The sequence below is a fragment of the Mustela lutreola genome, chromosome 18 (genome assembly GCF_030435805.1).
Source record: "Mustela lutreola isolate mMusLut2 chromosome 18, mMusLut2.pri, whole genome shotgun sequence".
In the NCBI taxonomy this organism is placed as follows: Eukaryota; Metazoa; Chordata; class Mammalia; order Carnivora; family Mustelidae; genus Mustela; species Mustela lutreola.
The window spans coordinates 39,789,306-39,812,780 of record NC_081307.1 but is presented as its reverse complement, the minus strand read 5'-3'; the positions used below and the strand labels follow the sequence as shown (position 1 = coordinate 39,812,780).

Sequence of the window (23,475 nt, the reverse complement as noted above, 5' to 3'; positions counted from 1 at the left end):
AATCTTTAAAAAAGTATGTATATGCATGTCACTATATATATATATATATATATATATATGCACACACACAAAGATATACATATACGTACACACAGATACATACACAAATACATATATGTGTGTGTATATATATATATACACACACACAAACATATATATGTATATATAAATATAAATATAAACTATGAATTCTAATAGAAGAGGGACATCTGGGCAGCTCAGTCAGTTCAGATCTGCCTTCGGCTCAGGTCATTATCTCAGGCTCCTGAAATTGAGGCCCATGTTGGGCTCCCAGATCAATGGGGAGTCAGCTTTTCCCTCTCACTATCCGTCTGTAGTCTGCCTCTCTCTCTCTCCCAAATACATAAATAAAATCTTCCTTAAAAATAATTCTTATAGAAAAATACTTCAAATTGCCATCTATAATTTAGCTCTACTCTATAATATTTGTGCCTGTGTTTGATTTGTGTTTATAATCATGTTGTAAGCCCAAGTAACAGTGATTTTTTTTAATACCCAATAAGCATTAGGGGCAGATAATATAGAGATCATGTCACTTATTCACTACCAGCCTATTAGATAAAAGACCTTAACAATATTTTTGCTGACTATAAAATTCTGGGTTGTTTTCTTTCAGCCCTTAAAAAATGCTGCTCTACTTCCTTCTACCCACCAGGGTTTCTGATGAGAAATCTACTGTCACTAGAGTCCTTATTTCCCTATATGTGATCCATTGTTTCTGCCTGACTTCTTTTTAGGCTTTTTTTTTTTTTTTTTCCTTCTTTGCCTTTAGTCTTCAGAGAAAATTCTGCCATGATGTGCCTTGTTGTGCATTTCTTTGGGTTTCTGGTATTTGGGGTTCACTTAACCTTTTGAATCTGTTAGGTTTACATATATTTCCAAAATTTGGGAGGCTTTCAGCCATATCTCTCCAAATACTTTGTCAGCTTCTCCATCTTCCTGCTCTTCTTCTGAGACTCTGATGACACACATTAGGTCATTTGTTAAGTCCCATGTTCTGGGAGGCTGAGTTCATGTCTTTTTAAGCACATTTTCTCCCTGTCTTTTAAAGTGAGTAATTCCAATCATTCTATCTTAGATTCAGAGGAAAGAGCGACTTTCCTCTGTCCTCCCTATTCTGCTGTTGACTCCATCTACTGAGAGTTTTTCCTCTTTATTTCAATTATTGTAGTTTTTAGTTCTAATCATCCCATTTGGTTATTCTTTATACTTGCTATTTCTTTGCTGAGACTTCCTTTTTTCTTAATTATTTATGTAGACTCACAGGCATAATATAATAAAATGCTCATCTAAATTATAATTGTTGATGATGGCTGCTTTAGAATCTTAGAGCATTCTAATATCTGCGTCATCTTGGCTTTGGCTTCTATTGATTGTCTCATGTCATTTAGTTTAATATCTTCCCATTTCTTGGTATGACAGGTGATATTGCATTAACACCTGGACATTGTGAACATTATGTCATTCATAAGATTCTGGCTTTTATTTAAGTCTTGTGCTTTTCTAAGCCTTATCTAACATCATTCTAGTAGGTGAAGGGAGGTACCACTTCTACCTTCAGGTTGGGGGTAGAAGTGCAGGTGAGTGGGGTCTTTGCTGCATAAGGTGGGAATTCCAGCTCGTTTCCAGGTCTCCGCTGATACTTCCCTAGCTAGGGGAGTAGGGGGCACTTCTTTGCTGGTTCCCATATGGCATCCACTGACATGTAGAGGGATGATGGCTTTGTCCTGGTTGAGGAGTGGTCACATTTCTGACTTCCAAATATGTGTCCTGTAATACCACCCCAGCAAGAGAAGCGAAGGGGAGCTCATCACCAACAGGTGAGCTGGGGTCCAGTTTCCCAAGTGCCATCACTGATGCTGCTTCACAGCCTTCTTACCACCACCCAATGGGGACGGTTGGAGCATCTAAGAGAGCCTTAAAAACTCTCCATTTGGTCTTTGCAGGTGGTGGTAGGGTATGGCCACGGGTTTTTCTGTAAGATTTGGATGGAGAGTGATTATTGACTGAATATTTCCTGTCTTATCTGGCTGTCCATTCCCTGTTCTTTGGGCAGGTAGGGCAGGCTTTTCTCTTGGGAATTTTTTGTTGCCTGTGACCATTGGTGTTTCAATGTGACTGGCTTCCCCAGCATCCTGTTAGGGATTTGAACCAGTAAAGAGAACCCAAAAAACCCACCACTAAGTCATTCCTTCTATTCTGAGATCCTAAACCAGTTTACCATCTTCTTTCTATCTTTCAGAGCTCTCTTACAATTTTTTAATATACTTTTCAGGGATTTTAGTTGTACTTAGGGAGTAAAATAGAGAAAAGAACATCAACTTCATGTTTCTAGAAGTGGAAGTTGGAATATCTCTTTAAGTAGCTTCTTGCTCTAAGGCTGAGCAAGAAAGGTTCTGTGATAGACTGGTAATGTCTGCCATGGCAAAGAAGTTAAGAGGCAGATGGACCATGGACCCTGTAATATCTGATCACCTCAGCACTGGCTGTCTGTTCCTCCTACATGCTTACCTCTTACCCAAATGGTGCCTATTACCACTTCCTAATGGTATAAAAATCCTTACAGGGCAGAACATCCATACACATTTTCATCCTTCCTGCTGCCTTGAATATCAGAGCTCTCAATAAATATATGTTAACTTTATTTATTTAGGGAAAATGGAAAAATATTATACTACCAAAGGTATAATTTTAAAGTGTTTTTTTTTTAATTACCATGACACTAAATTTCAGTATATGGATAATAGTTCATAATTGAGGCAACCAACAGTAAGATAATGTTTCACCATAAGTTTATAATGTATAAGTGCTATATTTTACTTTATTAAGATTTTATTTATTTGACAGAGAGAGACAGTGAGAGATGAACACGAGGGGACTGGAGAGGGAGAAGCTGATGGGGGGCTGGATCCCGGGATGCTGGGATCACGACCTGAGCTGAAGGCAGATGCTTAATGACTGAGCCACACAGGTGCCCCAGCACTATATTTTAATTCTGAATACTTTAACTGACCATGTTATTTTTATGAAAATTATTAGTTAGAAAATTTTAGGTATGTAACTGTCTATGAAATTCTTTGTACATATTTTTGTTATTTTCAAGGATTTGTAGAATTTCATTTTAATAAAATTTTCTTTAGACCCATTAATATAAATACTTATAAAAGTGTTATATTTAGATGAGGAATTATCCCATGATTTCTATGTGTTTTCCAAAAGATAAGCTAACTAAACTTATATGCCTGTCCTAATGACATATATAGTTACTCAAACACACATTCTGTAAAGTTCTAATTCCTCACATTGTTCATGTTCTGAATAAACTCAGCCACATTTTGTGATGAGTTTTAGATTATCCCAAGTGGCCATTTTGTTAGTGACAAATGTTAGATCACTTCCAAGAAGAAATATCTCCTAATTTGATAGTATTCAACTTTATCTATCTTGAGCATTACTGAATTTCTGTGAAGTAGATACGATAAATATAAGTATTCTTAATATCTTCTTCATACTGACGAATGGATAGACTTTTTGGAGAAATGGATTTGGGGACCAGTAGTGGTGCCCCCTTATACACAGTGTTTAGCGGAGTGGATTATTTTCACTCTAGGCAAATAGATCTATAGAAATGATCTAACATTGTCCAATGGGAGAACAGGGAGCATATCTACGATATATTTCACATGTCCTGCCAATCAGAGTGTGAACAACCTGTTCCTGCACTCCCTTGACAATGTTCATTATCTACTATGTGCCAGGATGGGCACAAAGTATGGTGTCATCGGTAGTGGATAAAACCGAGCTTTTCCTTTACCTCTTAAACCTTAGAAGCTAGTTGTGAGATTTTACTATGACTTGATGAGACAAACTGGCTCAGAAACAAATATACAGTTACGGCCTGTAAAACACTGTGATGAGTGTTACAAAGAGACAGAACAAGTACTGAAAGAAATGGAAAAAGTGAAGAAAGTTATTTAAATTAAGGCAGAGGGACCTCAGTTAATGCTTCAGTACTGAAGCACCATGCCTCAGGCCAGAGGTCCTGGAAGGCACCTTCAGGAGAGGAGGAGACCTTGCCTGAGTCAGAACACTGATCAAAGGCCAGGGTGGCGCTGACGGGGGCACCATGTAAAGCAAAGACTGAGAGGTAATTAGAGAAGGTGTTATTCAGAAATACGGGATAGAGCCTGGATTTTATGTTTTATATTTCAGAACCCCTTCAGAGGATTTCAGCTGCGTCGTGGCACACATCCATCTGTATTTTGGTGAGGCCATTCTGACCTCTGCCTGAAGGAGGAACTGTGAAGCCCCAGGCCCCCCTCCCATTCCATAGCTCAGGATGGTGCAGACACTATTTTATCTTCCTTTCTTTGAACTTCTCATGCAGGTAGGGTTCTTACATATGCAAAATTTCACTTGATGTTTTCCTGTTAATCTGTCTCATGTCAATTCAATTCTTAGACCAGCTGGAAGAACCTTTAAAAAGTACAGAAAATGTTCTCCCCCCCACCCCAACAAAGTGAATGGACTGGGACACCCTCAGAGGCTACAATTGGCAGGACCTGGCATCTTCAGGCAGAACTTCAGGTAGAACAAGAGAGAGAAGTGCGTTAAGCAAGTGGGTGGACTGGAGGAGGCTCATTTTCTGACACAGGACAGAGAATTCTGTCACGGCACTGAGACCCAGAGGTGCAAAAGATGTTTCAGTGGGGCAGGCGGACCTGTGTTTGGAGCTCAGAAGAAAGGATGGGGGACAAGCATAGAGAAAGCGGTATTTCCAGCACCTATTGCAATCTCCGTAACACACTTTCTAAATCATCCTAGACTCAGTTCAAACCACAGACTGCATGACCAGACTATGAACTGAACTCAGTATCCTCTAATCTACAACCAATGTTTAAGGAATAATAAATTCTTATCTTTCACTCGGTCTTTCTGGTGAAGAGAGTTGTCACTGTTTATTTCCAGACTCATGATTTATTAAAGCATGTACCACGGAACTAATTTGTTGGAGGGATAAAACATATCAACAGATTATAGATGCAGACCTTCTAAAAGAAAACAGAATACCTTTCCTCAGATATCTGGAGAATTGATGTTTCCCACAAAGATAACTTTATAAATTTATGTTTGGTTCTACTTTAAAGTTTTATCAGAGTATATATATTGTAAATACATATATATATACATACATACATTCTTATCCTATGAATTATTTAATCTGAGTTATAAAATTATCATATCATTTGGGGAAGGCGAAACATTATTATTCACATTTTATAGTCCAAGTTAAGCACTGAAAGTAACATTGGTGGTTAGTTAGTGGGAAATGATAGGAAATAGGTAGATAAATGCCTCGACTTTCTTAAAAAAAGAGCCAATAAGCCCTCAATAATCACGTAACTGCTTAGCATTCTAATATAACTTTCAAGGGGAATTTCAAAAATGACTCCTTTTGTCACATTGGAAAAGATAGATTTCAGGTCACCTGTCATGTCAGTCAGTGTCCTTTCCAGTATGATATACACGTTAATAAATACAAAGCAGGATTGGGAAGGAAGGAATAATAATGAACAGTTTAGTGATTCAATCAGCACCGATTTCTTCTTTCTAAAACAAGAATTTTCTACTAATAATTTAATTCTATTTCAAAGAGTAGAAAATGTTCCTGAACTAAATGAACTCATTTTGAGCAGAACCCTAGTTAGATACTTAAAATTAAAAGAGTGAATTGATTATTTAAAGTCATTTTCTTCCTGAATGTCATAGGTATTTAGGATACCTGGTCAGAGTCATGCTTTTCTTTTGCAAGAAGATTCCTTTAGAAATAAAACCTCAAGTGACATCTAAGCCTGAAGGGTGTCCGAGCGGAGTTGTCCCCTGCAGAGACGCAAGACTGGAGCACTGCTGTAAACGATGATATTCGTGGCTTCAGTGGCTATTCCTTTCTGTCCTGAAATCTGTTTAATTTGGCAAATACTTTTAAATACACTTTTAAAGATTTTTATGTGTTTATTTGAGAGAGAGAGAGAGAGAAAGCATGAGCAGAGACAGGGGCAGAGGGACAAGCCTTCCCCCTGAGCAGGGAATCCAACGCGGGACTCGATCCCAGGACCCCGAGATCATGACCTGAGCTGAAGGCAGACGCTTAACCCACTGAGCCATCCAGATGCCCCAAGGAAAATATTTTAATAGTTATTCTGTCTTGGCTTAAGGACTCTCATCTGTAAATGAGGAAGTTTTCCTAGGTCGTCTGTACAGTCTCATCTCTGAATGTTTACAATCCTACCCGAAAGCATCCTCATCAGATTCAAGAGAAATGTGTCTGTCTTCTCATCCACTTCCTCCTGCCGCACTGTTGTGAAGTGTCTTTTCCCAAACTATTTCTACATGAGATACGGACAGGGAAGGTAAAGGCGCATCCCTAACTCCCCTTATCGGCACACTTGGGAGCTTCCCTGGGACAGCTGTAGGCACGGCAGAGCGGCCAGCGTGGTCTCTGACTCCTAAAACTCCACTACTTGATTTTTAAAAGTCAATATAAAACTATTTTATTTAATACATAATTTAAAACACCGTGACATGCCCGCAGAGCTGCTAACAGCTTCTGTAATCTTGCACCGGGGTGCAGGTCTCCAGGAGCTTACAATGGTCAAGCACCTCTTTAGCTTTCCCAGGGAAAATGCAGTTTTTTGTTTGGCTGGGCTCTTCGAACTCTGGACATTCCAGTAATCACTCAAGCAAACACATGATGACTTTTTCACGACAGGCTTGATGAGGACCGCCAGCTAAAAATGGCAGTTGAGTATGTTTCAGCTGGAGAGTGTGTCTCTGTAATAAATCCTTGACCACCCAGCAGTTTCATCAGGACCTCGCATGGGACCCACACCAGCCAGCGACCGCATTGGGTTTAATCAAGGAGTCTTGGGTACCTTTGCTGACGGATGAGAGGAGATCCCGTCCTCAGCCATACGAGCTTACAGGCACGGAGCGGCAAGCCGGCATAGGGGCATTTCGAGTTTCAAGTTTGATTAACAGAGTTATTTGATCATAACTCTCTCCATCAACTCATTCCATACAACCAGTGATTTTAAGTAGACATACAGGTGATACGCAAAATGAATAAATGAATTCACCTTTAAAACAATATTTAACAAGGGGTAAAATATGGCTCAAGAATCCCTGCATTAGAAAGTATCATCAACAGGGCCAATAGCCTCTAAATGAAATGTCACCACCATCTTCAGTGTGTTGGAAGATGTGACACAATGAGATTCTAAGAAGGAGAAGATGGCACCCATCTACTATTAAGTTTTATTTCAGGCAGTAAGTCTGGGAAACCTTTCAGTGCAAACTGAACATTGCTAGGTTTGGGGGCATATTTTTGGAACACAAAGCAAATCCGGCTGTCCTGTGTTGCCTGAGTTGTGTCTTTGGTTCATGCCTGTCAGCCAAACACGTGTTGGTGAGGACACATTATCACAAGTTTACATACAAAAGTGCAGTAAAAGCTTTGTGTGATGATTTCATATTGACTTCTCATTAAAAGTCAAGGAAAAAGGATGGAATATTTGAGAACATGAATTCAGAGATAGGGAAGTCTGAGTCTGTTGTTTATTTATGACTCAGAAAATTTACCTAATTCATAGGAGCTTTTGATTCCTTACCTGTAAAATAAGAATCATCACGCCTCCTCACCAAGGTAACCTCAGTAGAATGTATAATCTAATGTACCTCTGGTACACAGTAGACTCTAAGCAAATGGCCAATTTTATTATTGCCTCATAAAAATAATCATTCTTCACATTTAATACAAAGGAAAGCATTCCTCCAACGCTACAGAGTGAACCAGAAACACAACAGGCTTGGAAGAATATTTTTCCTTCCATCTTGGAGACAGAGGAAACCAGGGACGGTTAACCGCTCAGAGGTAGGACGCTCCTGTCAGCAGGGACCAGGCAGTACGGGGCTGAGAGTGGAGACGTAGGTTTAGTGCTGGCCGTGCTAGCAGCCATCACTGTCTCCCCAAGAGAACTAGGACAGAGCCAGATACACTACAAGCTGAGTACAGGGGGCACCCAGTCCCTCAGTCGGTGAAGTGTCTGTCTTCAGCTCAGGTCATGATTCCCAGGGTCCTGGGATCAAGTTCCACATTGGGCTCCCTGCTCAGTGGGCAGTCTGCTTCTCCCTCTCCCTTTGCCCCTCCCCGGATCCTGCACACACACACACACACACACACACACACACACACACACACTGTCTCTCTCTCTCTCAAATAAATAAAATCTTTAAAGACAAAAAAAAAGCACTGAGCACAGGGTGCAGATGAACCCAAGCCCAGGGAGGTGGTAGAGACGGATGACATCATTAAGAAATCTCTAACTTCGAACCACAGCATCTCCTGCTTCAGGACAGTATCTGGCATCACTCACTCCCGAGGGCCTGAATGGAATGAAAAGGCAGAGGAAGAGTGGATTTGCTCTCTTTGCTAAAGCCTGGACACCTGCCTTCTCCGGCCCTGGGATAGCGGCCGTCCTGGTCCTCCCGCCTTCAGATTCTGACCAAGACGTAAACCCCACTGCCCTGCCTCCCACGTCCACTGTTTTCCTTGGTTTCAGGTCTTCCTACTGGGCTGAATTATACCCCAGGTTTTTCTTGTTCTCCAACTTGCAGATAGCGGATCCTGGGGTTCCTCGCCTCCATCATCAATGAAGCCAATGCCTCTACGCAAGCCCTGTGGAGGATATCTGTCTGCGTCCTGTCCGTCTTGCTCCCCTAGAGAACACTGTGGCGAAGTGAGCATTGGCCATATTTGATAACCAGCCAGTGGCTGTGTTGGGGCTGGGATCTCAGAGTGGTTGAGACCAAATTGTGCCTCTTAGTGATGGTTCTATTGTCTCTGAGGGGCCACCTGCTGTATTTCACTGCAGTCACGTTTTCTATTTCGCGTCGGACCACTAGCAATGAATATTCATATGCATAAATTGTTAGGAATATATTTTCAAAATATAATTTTGAAAATATAAAGGCCACATTGAATTTGAGCACCGATGGTCATATTTTGGACCCTTTATTATTATTGTTGTTGTTGTTGTTGTTATTTTAATTCTCCCTGTCTTCTCTGATTTCCCAGGTACTTCTCAGCATAACTGGATACAAAGCAGTACCCACTTGCTGCTTACTTTGCCAGAACCCAACATGCCATTGACACTGTGCTGGAGGCTGAGACAGACAATGACGGTAAGAGCAGGTAAACTACCAGAATAACCGCAAGGCCCTGGGACCTAACATGTCACACTGCCTTCATCCATTCCCTGGGGACAGGGGCGATGTCAGACACTTAAGAAAGCAATGCTAGCATCAAAAAAAAAAAAAAAATCCTTCCCTTTGTTTTGAAGGACAAAGAAGAGTCTCTGAAAATGAGGACAGACAGAGGGAAGGGATTCCTTGTATTTGTGGACCCTGAAAGCAAACAGATGGACAAAGATAAAAAAATAAATAAGTAAGTAAATAAATAATAGACAGAACCGAGAAACGAACCGAGAAATGCAGGATAGCAGGACTCAGCTGAGAAGGATCTTGAGCTGTTCTAAATCTCCTGAACATATTTAGCACCCCACGGCACAAGGAAGGAAGGAAAAAAGCACTTACTAATTTGAAGCAAACAAAAAAAGCTGTGGAAGGAAGGTGACCCAGTAGCTCAGCATATAAATGGCTAATTACAAGGAAAGGCTCTGACTTGGCAAGCTGGGGCAAACCCACGCCTTATGGCTTACACCGGGATATAGAAAAGTAAGTGACTTCTGTCCATCTGCTTCTAGAATCCTGTAGGAAGCCACAGGTACAAATGTTGTAAAGAACCCTAAAAGGGAGATCATTTCTTAGGAACATAAAACAAAATTTCATGCACCGGAGAGCAAGTCCATACAGAGAGAAAGCTAAAGGAAAGGAAAGCACCATTCAGGTTGTGTCACAAGACTAGTCCGACCACCTCCTGCCACTGTGCCACAGCACTCAGTCTCCTGCGTTTGCAAGTGACCTTACCAAGCTTTCAGTCCGGCATCAGAGGAAACCACGCAAGGACCAGATGCACTTTCCTTAGGGCTAGTTTTCATGGGAATCGGCATTTTGGGGGCCAGCTTTCTCTAGTCTGGTGAGTGGGAGGGTCATGAGAGCGACCTGTTGTAACAGTATCAACACAGACACACGTGCTGGTTCTGATCATGGACGATTCACTTCACCAATCTCAGCCTGAGATTCACCACCTGCCAGGAAGATAGTAAAATCTCTCCCGTGGTTGCCTGGCCATCGGGTAAGGTTGGTCAGGGCATGGTAACCGTGGCTGCAAACGAAGCAGTCAGTCGGTTGTCCTCGCTCCTTCTCAAGGGAGAGACGGAGAGGCAAAGAGAGACCGAGTTGCCTCCTGAAAGACACAGTGAACGCCGTGTGGACTAATAAATCCTCAGAACTGCCGACCTGAGATTTTGGCTATGATTTATTTGTTTATTTATTTAAGATTTTATTTATTTATTTGAAATAGAGAGAGAGAGAGATCACAAGTAGGCAGAGAGGCAGGCAGAGAGAGGGGGGGAAGCAGCTTCCTGCTGAGCAGAGAGCCCGATGCGGGGCTCGATTCCAGGACCCTGGGATCATGACCTGAGCCGAAGGCAGAGGCTTTAACCCACTGAGCCACCCAGGCGCCCGGCTATGCTTTATTTAAAAAGTTTTTGAAAAACATGGAAATTAAAGAAGAAATAAACCTGGGATGTAAGCAGGGAAGGCTGTCAGGAGAGACAGGACACAGCTAAGGGAAGAGTGAGCTCCGAGCAAGGTGTCACCCTTCCTTTCCCACTGTTGGAAATTCAAAACCTTCCCACATTTCTGTAAGAAAAGCTTTATTGGTTCTTTCAGAAAATTTAATTACAATTCCTTAGAAATATCCAACATGAATTTAAGCTATTGCTAATTTAAAATCTCAATAAAGTAGGCACTACAGGCAAATTAGGGTCTTCATCTCAGAATCAAGGACCAAAAAAAATTTTCTTCTCTCTCTCTCTCTTTTTTTTTTCTTTTATGCCTAGGATATAAGCATGTAGAAGGGCAAAAAGGTAAGAACAAAACCTTAAAAACAAAACTCTATTGTATCTATGCTAGAAAACACTACTATAGATATCTGCTCATGGTTTTTCCCTCCAGTGACATACATTAACCTTTTATTTAGTGGGAGAGTAAATAAATAAATGTGTCTAGGGCCAGAAGAATTTCCCCAGCACATCTAAAGAGGTAACCAGCTTGGAATTTCTCAGCTCATAAACCAAGCAAATAGTGTGTTTACCATTTAATGGGAAAAAAGAAAAAGAGAAATATAGACAGATACATGGATATAAGTGATAAAGAGATGGAGAAAGATGTTGATAGATGATAGAAAGAGAGATAGAAAGATAGATAGATAGATAGATAGATAGCCTCCAAAATATCTCATAGGGGTTTTTCTCAAAATATGAAAGGAAAATCAAGAGTAAACTAAAACACATCAATAAATCACAAGTATTAATAAAGCTGAGAAATTAGATTCCTTGGTAATAGTAGGAAAGCAACAGAGATAATAAAATGAGTCTGAGGGACAATCATAAAAGAAAATGATTGAAGATTATAGTTTCTGTGGGTTTAGAGGTTATCACCCGCTACCTGACCAAATTGTTTCTTCCAACACTAAATGAGCTATTGGCAAATGACTGCTCAGCAATTTAAATTAAATTTTAATAATATTATGCAGATTTTCTAACCATATTCTTGAAGGCTGATTACTAAAATTGGCCATAGGCAATGCAAAATGCATTGGATTGTAGAAAATTGCCTCTTTTTCCAAGGGCTCCTGGTTCTAACTCTCCCATACAGCTCTTGGTGCTTAAACTTCATTTTCATTAACGGCACTACTACAATGGGTAATGAAATGAAGCATCCTAATGTTTAGAAACTACCAATTACTTAAAAACTGGAATTTGAATATATTCCAATAAACAACTTCATGGCCATCCAGACTTGTGGTTCACCTGAAGCTCAGCCTTGGTCAGAGGGAGAGTGACGTAACACATAAAAAGGTATAATGAATCAGTGACAAATCTAAAATTTAAATTCAGGTTTTGCTGACTTTCCCACAGGGAATTGAACCAAGTGAGCAGCCAGTGCAGTTATTCTGTAAGTAGGTGGGTTATAAGCGAATCAACTAACCTTATAAGTTAGTCTCTGGGGCACTCTGGTCCTTGGTTAATTGTGGCTCTCTCCTGTTATTTTGTTCTAATTTCTGGAGAAGCTCCAATAAAAACATCTAAGGACACAGTAGCTTTAGTAAAACAATAACCATCAGTTTGTTGTTGTTGTTGTTTTTTTCATAGGACACCATGGTGTCTGTCCTACGGTCCTGCAGATGGCATATGGATGGAGCCCGCTCACAAGCCAGTAGAGTCCTTTGACTTCAGTTTCCACGATGAAGGGGAGGACAGTACCACTCTGATAACTGCTTGGTAATGGAGGCTCCAGAGAGAACAGAAAACTCAGCTGCACAACTGGAAGTTCACACTTATATTCATTTCCCCCAAATGCCTGGAATGAAGAGCCAGTCATTTGCAGTTGACATGAAATCATAACCTTCAATTCCTGCTGTCAGCCTCAGGAGGAGATTCCACCTGGGATGATTTGGGGTGTCATTAGTCATTAGCAAAGAGGTACAGACCAACAAATATCCACGAAGGTTTTCAGAGGTTGACTAATATATCCTATCTCCTCCAATTTCTCCTTTCGTGCTCACTGTGTGTCCAGTGGAAAGTCTGGTGCCCAGCACGGAAGGAGTGCAATAAAAATCATCCAAGGAATGAATGGACCCTGTCCTTCTCTACAAGATCTGTTCAAGCCTCAGCTAGTCGACCAGCAAACAAGTATTTCCCCTTCTTGAGCACATATAAGAAAGGAGACATAATTGTTCTCATCTTCAAGTTGGGAGAATTTTTGCCCAATCCCTTCAGCCCCTATGCCCCCTCAAATTCCCATCTTTTAACCTCAATGACCCCCCATTCTAAGGCTAGCTATGTACTATAGGTCACCCGGGCTTCCTCTTGGGCTTACTGATCTTACTGGTTGAAAGAGATAATGTAGGTCATTGAAGCAATCTTTACTTTCCAAGTGAAATCGAGACCCCGAGACACTGAATAAAGTTTTTAACAGGTTCACACAAATACTGAAGAATAAATTGAGAATCATAATTTAAAGCTCAATATATCACTTTAAAATTAGTTCAAACATCCTCTTACATGTGTACATACATACACTAAATTATATTTGCAATGTGTATGTATATAATATACTAGCAATGTTCTATTACAGATTTTATTAAATACTATTACTACAGTGAGGAGAACTAGTTCATACCCTCACCTTAATAATATTAATGTAAAAATGTCAACCAACATTCTTCACTTTGTATTACATCATAATACAGTATCATTTTGTTAATTCAATAAACATGACATATAATAAATATACTACAATAAACATCTTGTTTCAATAATTCTATAGTCATATTAAAAGCCAATGGTTGATCATATTTTTATATCACTTTGTATACTTTTTCTCCTTCATTCCATAGATTAAAGAACTACCTAAATCATCACATTGAATCCTCAGACTAAGAAATTGTGTCCATGTTATCTTCATTTTAAGTGGGGACTTTGATGTCCAAACACAGTAAAGACTTACTCAAAGTTCAGTGGGTAGGGAGCCAGTGTCAAATGCCTCACTCTGAAGTTTATACTCCTTAAACTGCAGTGCAGTGGCCTTTTTCACTGTCATAAATAACACAAACTATTTGGGACCCCCTTTTCCCCAATATTTCTTTCCAGGAAGAAAATATCAGGGCCTGTGTCACTAACATCTCCATATTTTCATAATTTGAAAATGACTTTCCCATTTTTTATGCCATTGGCTTCAAAAAAAAATCTCTCATTTTGCTGCCTAACAATGTGCTTACTCACTTCTTATAGAAAATGATAAGACCTTCAAGAAATCCATAAGTCTCTCCAAGAGACTTGCAGGATTCATAACAGAGTATCCCCACTGTTTTCACCCTGAGAGGTACAGAGTAACCCATCATGGGGTGATTCCCATTCATAATCAATAGTGCTGATATACCCAGCTAACTCCCTGTGTGAAGATCATTAAAATATATTTCTAACAAATTTCTGAAAATAATCAGGCTAAATGTACAGTAATAATCTTCTATGGGAGATGGTATGATTTCTCAAAAATCCAAATTTAGAAATAATAATAACAATAAAAAACTGACAGTGCCCCCTTCCCTGTCTGAGCAGCTACATCTCCCTACAAAAATGAATGCTCATGTGCATTCAGTCACATTATGGGCACAGATGCAGATGATACCAAAACCACCTCCATCTGAAGTCTCGTACTGGGGTTCATTGGTTCATTGCAAAGATGCTGTTTCTTATCTTTGTAATTGCCTGTCATATGTGCTTTATCATGGAGGCAGCATCTAACTCAAAATACAACACCATCTGCACAAGATCATGGGGTCCAGTTTCCCTTTCATTTGATTTCTTCACATGACATTTGGAAGTTAACTACTCCAACAAATGAAATGCCGTTGGGTGAGCTAATAGTCTATTAGAAATTGGCACAGTAATTACTCTCAAGACGATGCATTCTTTGGCCAATGCTCTAATAAATTATTTTTAAAAGAAAATTACCAATGATACCTGGAAGCAAAGTCAAGAAACCAAGTGAATTTCAGAGTCAAGGACCTGAAAGACCCATCCTTCCCCAATCTATGTCTGCAAAACCGAGATCCAGTTTTGCTGAGTCTGTCCTGCAAATCCGAGCTGTTATAATTAGAGGTGAGAGGGTTTGCTTCTAAGCTTTTCCACAGACGAGTCCAATTTAATAATGTTCTCTATTAATCTGACCCAACTAGGAATATGGAACCAGGGAATATATCAAACTAATCCCCAAAACAAACACCCTGCACTAAAATCAACAAAGGATATTCGACAGTTAATTACAACTCCCTGAAACGGGAAAGCTACGAATGAGCTTTTTAACATTAGAAAATCAATCATTGCATAAACTCATATGCCAAGAATGCATTACTTTAAAGAAAAATGCATTACCATCGACTAGAGAATGGTCAGCCAACTTCCTTTGCCTCTGCCAAAATGCATTTGGAGAACACAGTTCCTGGGGGTCCTTATGTACATGTGCCCAGAATTTTTCAGGTCAAATTGAAGAACTACTGGAATGACCTCAAGTGTTTCCTCTGTGAGTCTCTCTCTAACAGTGCCCTAGTTTTGATTGGGATCAGAAAGGCAGATGTGGCAGAGAAAGGTGGCCAAGAATCTGACCTTTTATCTCCAGTTGTAGTGAAGCCCCAAGGTTGTTCAGTTTCAATCCACATAACGTCACTGCGGGCACAACTTTCTGAAGAGCACTTACTTTCTATTTCTTTTTTTTATAGTAACAGAAAAGGGACAGAGGGTGGGATTGGCAGGTTGGGACTGTAGACTTGAGGAGCGGGAGGAGCCAGCCTCTGAGGGGTTGTGCAGTGAGAAAGGGAAGGGAGGGGACATTCAGGGAGTGAGAGGTCGCCGTGCCTGCGGGGCTCCTTGGGCTGCCCTAATGGAGTGTCCTGCACTTGGGGGTTTAAATAACAGAAATGTACGACATCAAGGTTCTAGAGGACAGAGCTGGAGGTCAAGGAGTTGTAAGCGTTGGTTCCTTCTGAGGGGCATGAGGAAGCACCGACTCCAGGCCAGTCCCTTTGGCTTGCCTGTGGCCATTCTCTGCCTATGCCTTTTTCACACAGTCTTCCCTCTGTCCCAATCTCCTCTTCTTAAAGGACAACAGTCATATTGGATTAAGAGCCCACCCTAATGACCTCACTCTTAACTTACTTACCTCTGTAAACACCCTCTATCAAGTTTGGTCACATCAGAAGGTATGGTGGGGGGTTGGAGGTTGGGGGAACCAGGTGGTGGGTATTATGGTGGGTACTGGAGAGGGCACGGATTGCCTGGAGCACTGGGTGTGGTGCAAAAACAAGGAATACTGCTATGCTGAAAATAAAAAAAATTAAAATTAAAAAAAAAAAAAAAAGAAGGTAGTGGGGATTAAGACTCCAATATATCTTTCTTTCGGTGGGGGGGACGGATTTCAGGCCATAATACCGTGTGGCATAACACCCCTGAGATCCCACTGTCCAGCAACACACACCTAATCACAGAACACTACAGCCTATGCCTGCCATGCACACAGAAGCTCTGATTTGTAGAAGCTATGCCTATAACCTCTTTATTGCTGTATTTGAAAGTTGAAGACAGAATCACCAGTGCCCTAGTATTGAAAATTTTGATCTGGGTTTCACCCCGCAACAGCATGTATGATAGAAATCTTATTAAAGAAGGCAATCGATGGGATAGTGAGACCATATTTATTTATCCATAAGTTTGTATCGATGACAGTTATGATCCAGGAAAAATGCCGAGGATTCCAATATAAAATGCCTCTCTCTTTAGAATGCAGATTTGTAACATGCGGTCTTCAGATCCCTGCACCAACATCATCTAGCATGTTCCTGAAACTGCAGGTTCCAGACTCTGTAGGACCTGCTCATTCAGAGCCAGAGAACCAGAGAACACGGAGGCTGGAAGTTAGGGTCTCCCTCTTTAACAAGAACTCCTGATGACTCTTGTGAGCTGTGGAAGTTGAGAAGCACGGGTCCAGGAGAAGAAACGGACAGACATCCGGACAAAACAAAGTGGGAAGTGCTGATATGTGGATACAAAAAGATGTTCTGGGACCCAGGGTAGGGCCCCTAAGTCCCCCTGGAGACAGAAAGTGGCTTGCCCCGGGGAAGTCATGGGCAGCAGCACAAAGGTGACTTCGGACGCCGTGTACTGGCACGGCACAGCCGAGGCAGAGACAGCAGGTGCACGAGTGTGTGGACAAGGAATCGCCCATGCCTGTCTTCAGTCTCAGCAAGGTCACTCATTCCACCTGCCGTGGTCTGTGATAAGACGGCTCGTCCTGTCCGTCACCCTGAGACTCTCCAGCATTTATCACTCCTCTCTTTGAGCTGTTGACTCTGTTTCTACTTTTCAGCTCTCTCTACTTGTGGAATTTAGAAAGCCAGCTGCTTTGGGAACCTGAATCTTATTCCTGTGAGCCCCTGGGGTCTCCCAGGCAGCACCCCTGCATGGGCTCACTGTCCACTTCCCTGCCTGGGCAGCTCTGCCCCCTTCCAGGGACCGACGCTTTCACGCTGTCGATTTTGCTGGTGCAGCCTATCACCCCATCATGGCTCATCATGAGAGACCATGACCTACTCTTCAGTGTCAGTCAGTAACTTCACATCGCGCAGTGCGTTTTACAATCTCCTCTTTGCCTTTAACTGGTGCAGGAGCCGTCATTTTCCAGGTGCCTCATGCTGCAGGGGAAAGTTCTCCGGGGACCCTCCCCTCTTTGCTGCCAGGGCAGGTCCTGCCCAGAACAAAGCTCCAGGTGTGAGGGCACCACGTGGTCCTTGCTGCTGGTCTGGGGAAATATTCCACGTCAGAACCACTGCCCAGGGTTCAGTGCAAAAACTACATCAGAGGCATTTCCTTGAACGCAAGGTGTCCTTGATTAGGTGCCCTCCTCTGTACGACTCCGGAATTTCTCAGAAAAAATTCCTGCTTGTGCATTGGGTAGTTCCTGGCCCAGGAAAGTTAAGAGCCTCAAATAACAAGTACTATTATACAAAATTACCCTATATGTGCATTTGCACTCACTACCGCTTTATTATGAACACGTCCCAGACTCAGACAGAAAACAGGGAACTGTGGGGTAGACAGCACGTGCCAGGCATGAGCAGGGAAGATGCATTCTTTAATTCAGTGAATAAAGTGCTGGTCTTTGTACATGATAGAGGATACTTCTATGTGATTCATAAAATGTTTGAGATCCACTTTGTAAACTCTAGAAGATAACTGGTCTTGGCTGAATTAGGATCTTCATTCTGGTCTTATCCTGCCACATCATTTAGGTCAGAGGTTGGCAGACCATGACCCGAGGGTCCAGACCAGCGGCCGAGTTTTCGTAGAGCTCACCCACTAGCGATGGCTCAACTGGAAGGCTTGTGAGAAACTTACAAAGGAAGGCTACGCGACAGAAACTCTAAGTGACTCATAAAGACTAAAATATTTGTTAAGTGGCCTGTACAGAAGCAGTGTGCTGCTGCCTCACTTCAATTATCATGAAAAGTAAGAGAAATCTATCCCCAGCTTAGTGACTTCAATATTACTGACTTTAATTGGACGTTCATAAAGTTTCTGCATGAAAGCAAGTGGACAAGTACTTTCTGAAAACACTCATGGATGGAAATATGTTTGTATCGTCAAAGAGTCCTTTTTTATTGGGCATCTCTTAGTACATATTCAATGGTAAAGGTTTCATGTCAAATTTTTCACTTACGCCTTCAAATAAGGCAGCAGTGGGGTCTTCCTGTCGCCAAGGCCAGAAGGGGAGGCTGAACCTCACAGAAATCCAATTTCCTGCTCAGTGTCACATCAGTCAGTGAATGTTGGGGACAGCCAGGATCCACATCTAAATTTCGGAGATTGGCTGAAATATCCAAAATCCAATCACTCAAATCCCATGAAGAGACCAGGGGTAAATGTGAAGTAATTGGCAGATTTTGGCTTTATGAACTATGTGGCTTCATACCTAAGAACTTAGAATATGCTGGCATAATGACCACAGCCTCTATGCGTATATATACATATTTTCTTATATAATGTAACATGTGATTTGGTATTTTTTAAAAATATATTTTATTGAATTTCTAGAAGCCTTACATTATTGCCATGACACATAGAAGCTCGACCATTTCATAGAAGCAAATAATGATGCATGTGATAAAAATCAAGCCAAGATTCATAATGAACTATGCATTTTATGCTCATAAGTAAGTTATTAAGATTTACAAAAATCTTAAAATGTTATTAAAATTTACAAAATAACTCACATTTAATTAACAAAATAACTCACCAAACATATCCTCCTAATTTTTTATAATGTTGTTATTTTAAAAAAATAAAGCAAATAGTTTCCTTCTACAAGATGGTCTTTCAGGAGGCAGCAACAATGTGTATGGGGTAATGTATGCTGCAGTGGAGATACCTGGAATGGGGTAATGTATGCTGCAGTGGAGATACCTGGATTTTTGCATCTGAAACACGAGTTCGAATCCCATCTCAGGGGTTAGTCTTTGTGTTGCTTGGGAAAGTCACCTTTTATAGATTTGGAATCTACACTGGTTAAAGACAGACATGCAGGCCACACCTGACTCCCAGCAGAGCCCCACACCCCACTTTCATCATCCACCCCCCCACACACACTGCACTATGACCTTCACATCCGTGGCTACAGCTTTATTAGGCAGCTACACGCCTCGAGGCTTTTAGGTCTCTCCATCTTCAAGGTCTGACTTGATAAACAGACGCTGAATCACATAATTTGTATGAAAGATCATGTTTCCTACTCTTCTTTGCCTGCACAATGCAAGCAGAGCATGAGCAGTGGTCAGTGTCGGCACCAGGCTAAAGCTACAGGTGACAAAAGGCTGAGAATCCAAGCTCGAGAAGGAAAGAGCGAGAGTGAGCGAGCGAGAGCGAGAGGCAAACCAGGGAACTGACTCCTAAGGACAGAGACCAAGCTGAGGGCTGCTGGAGGGGCGGGCCGGGGTCGGGGGACGGGGGATGGGGGGCATCAGGGCCAGCCCTCGGGACGCTCTCGCTGGGTGAGATGACACATCACTAAATTCTACTTGTGAAACGAATGCTACTCTATGTGTTAACTAACTAGAATTTAAATAAAACCTGGAGACAAACAAAAATAAAATTTACATTTTTTTAAAAAGAAAGAGAAGACAGATGGTTTCTGGGAGCTGCTGTCTCTTTAACGCGGGAAAATGGAAAGCCCTGAGCTGTGTAGCCCTGGTTTACCTGGGTCTTTGAGATAATAGAGAAAATCTCAGCTCTAGTTCAGGCGTCTCTTCAAGATGAATGAGATCAATGTATTGATAATGGAAACAGCTGCTTGGCAGAGTTTCTTGCTTTAAGGCAGGAAATGAAGCCTGAAGGACAGAAGATATGCTTGGCTTTATCAGGGAGGATATGAACCAATACAGATTTCTGAGAAAAATAATTCAAAAGGTCAAGCAAAGGGAGAAAAACAACCTGAAGTTCCCTGAAACCAGCAGCGACATCTCTGCTCCTCTCACAGCCGACCCGGCCGTTTGTTTAATCCCGCCCAGAATTCTCTCACTGCTAATTACAAGCTCTGCGTCTTGGGAGCCACAGGCCCATGGCTAAGTCTGGGGGAAGCCTCACAAACCCGCCCCCAGACCTCACAGGAAGCACTAGTGCTCAGGCTTAAGTCTTGAAGAGTGATTCTAGGCTGTTTCTTCTGTCCTCTCAACAATCCGAGAGCGAGGCATCAAAATGCCCCGGTTCAGAGAGATGAGGACTCCCTTACCATCAGCCCCTAAGTTTCTCCCAAAATTCTGTGCTTCTGACTCACCGCTGTGAAAAAGTCCATGAAAACAAGAGAAAAAAAGTCAAAGAAAACAAGAGAAGTTGAAGATGATCGTTTTTAAAGAAAAAGAAAAAAATCATTCTCAAATATGTGTCTCATGAGGTCATAGATTTATAAAGTTTTTGCATTTGAAATATTTACCAAATGCCATAGGTGACAGGGTGTCGGGCTGGGTGTCCTGGAGACGCAGACGGACACAATGTGTGGGCAGTTAGAAAAGGTGTAACTTGTATTCGTTCTTCTGTAAGTTTAAAAGGAGTGGTGCTCAAATCACTGAGAAAACACAATTGCAGCTCAAGAAAGGGCCCTGAAATCTTACATAATACGTTGAAATATTAACTACACATCAAAAATGTTAAGTATTAGACTGGCAGGGCCTTCAAGAGAAATGTGTTTATCTATTCATTCATTCATTCATTCCGATTGTCAAGTCTTCTATTTTCAGAGAGAAATAATTATAATAACTGCGGTGATCCCTGAGTTTGCTAAAGGTCTTAGAATATTTCAACACGTGGCTTCAGGAATGAAATTCCCAGCTACCCCCAAGGCCTCGGAGAGAATGGACTACAGGACTTACCGACCGCTTTGGAGCACGTGTGCTCTGCGGTCCTGCGTCTCAGAGAGCCCCGTTCTGGGGGTGGGGGCCTTCAGCCTCAAGTTTGTCCCGGAACATGCATTGTTTAATCGTAACTTTAGTCACTGGATTTGGTCCCTACAGAACCTACAAGGGTGCATCTCCTCTCATGAGACACAAAAAACGACACACCCAGTATCTTGAACGCATTCAGTGGTGGCGCCCTGAGAAGTCTGAGACAATGACCTCTCTGAGCACCAGCGTCTGCGGGACACAGCGACCTGGGGGGCTGCACGTCGGCCTGGCCCAGGAGCCTCCGCACAGAGCAGGACTGTTCATCACCCTGCCGGCAAGAGGAACTAAATTGAACGTCCCCACTGACCATGTTCCCATCCTGACCCTCTGCAGCCGTCACAAGGTCTTCTGATGCTTCTTCCTAAGTGTGTCCCATATGTTTTCTCACAGACCTATGTCCCCTGTGTTTTCAAGGACCCAGCACACCCTCCCGAGCGTCTAAGTACCCTTGTGTTCCAGGCAATACTGTGGCCCGCCATCGGCCGTACCTCTGAGAGATATGTAAGGCACCCTCACAGCCCACAGCTTGTCGATACACGGGCACCAGTCACAGGGCGGGAGGCGGAAGCCTGGGACACTGGCAGTTAGAGTCTCCCATGAGAGGCCCGTCTCCTCCGCAAACCCATCTCTCATGACACTTCCCCCACCCCACCCCCGCAGATTCTAGCCCCGGTGACGCATGACGGTGGAGGTATCCCTGACCTTCTCTGCCACTTCTACTCAATGTGTGCCTACTGTCACTGACCGTCACGCTGAACGGTCTCCACCGCCTCCAACATCTGTTGCTCCCCCTGGACCTTCAGAGGTTTAAGGGTTGGGAAGATGTCTTGCCACCTGCCGTGCCTAATTCAGAGGTAAGTTTGGGTTGAAGTCAAAGTAGACGTATGGTCTTTAACGCTTGCCATTAGGTTTTACACCTACAACAATGGCCCTGATCTACAAACACTGTCATCATGATTAATGTCCCTCTGCCTCTCTATGAAAACAAACAGGTCAGGGATTGCATAGCGCACACCCTCTCCGTCAATTTTATTATAGCCTCACAGATGATGAAAGCATTTTGTATCTTATTATAACTAAAATACTATTTTATACAAATTGTAAATACCTATGACGGAAAGACAAAAGACTTTTCCAAGGAAATGGATTTAAATACGGAAAATACAGATTCTCTCCAGAGTTGGTGCCTACAAGATTTTTTATGAGGAGAATTCCTTTTGGCGGAAAAACAATTTGATTCAGACACAGAAGTGTGGGCAGAAGGTCTGGATTCTGGGTCAACGTGTTTGCGATTATTGGTAAGTCACTTTAACTTTTACAGGCTTCAGTTCTAGATACTCCAAAGCAAGTAAATTGAACAAGGTGATTCTCAAGTGCCCCCCTTCCCGTTTTGTAAGTCGTAGTTTATAAAGAAAGCACACGGTCCTACGGGCTGCCTGGTTCTCAGAACACTTAACGAAATGGGTTAAACACAGCGGGTTTGTTGTGGGAAGAAGGGGCTTCTGGGGTGTGTGATCGTCGGAGAACACAGTCCTGTGGGTCTTTATCGCCCAGAAGAAATCTGAAGGAAGGTAGCCTAATTTTCCACGCCAAGTATGCTGTGTGCTTGTGTTATTCTTAGTTACGCACGACACAAATGACACACACACGCGTCACACTCACTCGGATTCTCAGCCCACACTGCACGGGCTCCTTGAGGACCTGGGATTTGGTGCACCATTTCTGAGTCATTAAATAGTTCTGCTAAGGGAGGGGATGGGAGAGGAGAGAGGGGGCACAGGTATCGGAAAACACCTGCAGACCTCGTCTTGTTCCTTTCAGCCATTCACAGGAAGAGCAAGCCGCGTCTCCAGCTCTGTCGGGGTCTCCAGACAGAGGAAGCAGGAGCAGGAAGACACACGGAATGTGCCCGGATTGTGGGTCCCCCATGTCCCTCCCGTCACCCCAGGGTCTCTCCCCCGGCCTTCTAGTGTCTTCTGTTCTGAGAGCACCTTCCACCTGAGCTCTCCTTTGGGACTCAGGCTCTAGAGATCCCGACTCTGGAACTTCTGCCAACGCTGCTCGAGCCCCAGCCCCGCACCCCACCCCACCCTTGTCCACTTTGGGGTTCTGTCATGATTATTGCGGTTGGCATCCTGTCCCCAGGGCACAGGACACACAGTTGC

General features: G+C 42.5%; 1 protein-coding gene and 1 long non-coding RNA gene across 3 annotated transcripts in view; one reads left to right on the top strand and one right to left on the bottom strand.

Moving 5' to 3' along the window:
* The window catches only part of CSMD1 (CUB and Sushi multiple domains 1), a 1,947,613-nt gene that overhangs the window by 100,355 nt on the left and 1,823,783 nt on the right, over window positions 1-23,475 (bottom strand). The window lies entirely within an intron of this gene.
* LOC131820416 (uncharacterized) lies at window positions 7,828-9,256 on the top strand. Its single transcript, XR_009349629.1, has 3 exons — window positions 7,828-7,951; window positions 8,695-8,816; window positions 9,155-9,256. It is a non-coding gene; the product is annotated as an uncharacterized LOC131820416 (long non-coding RNA).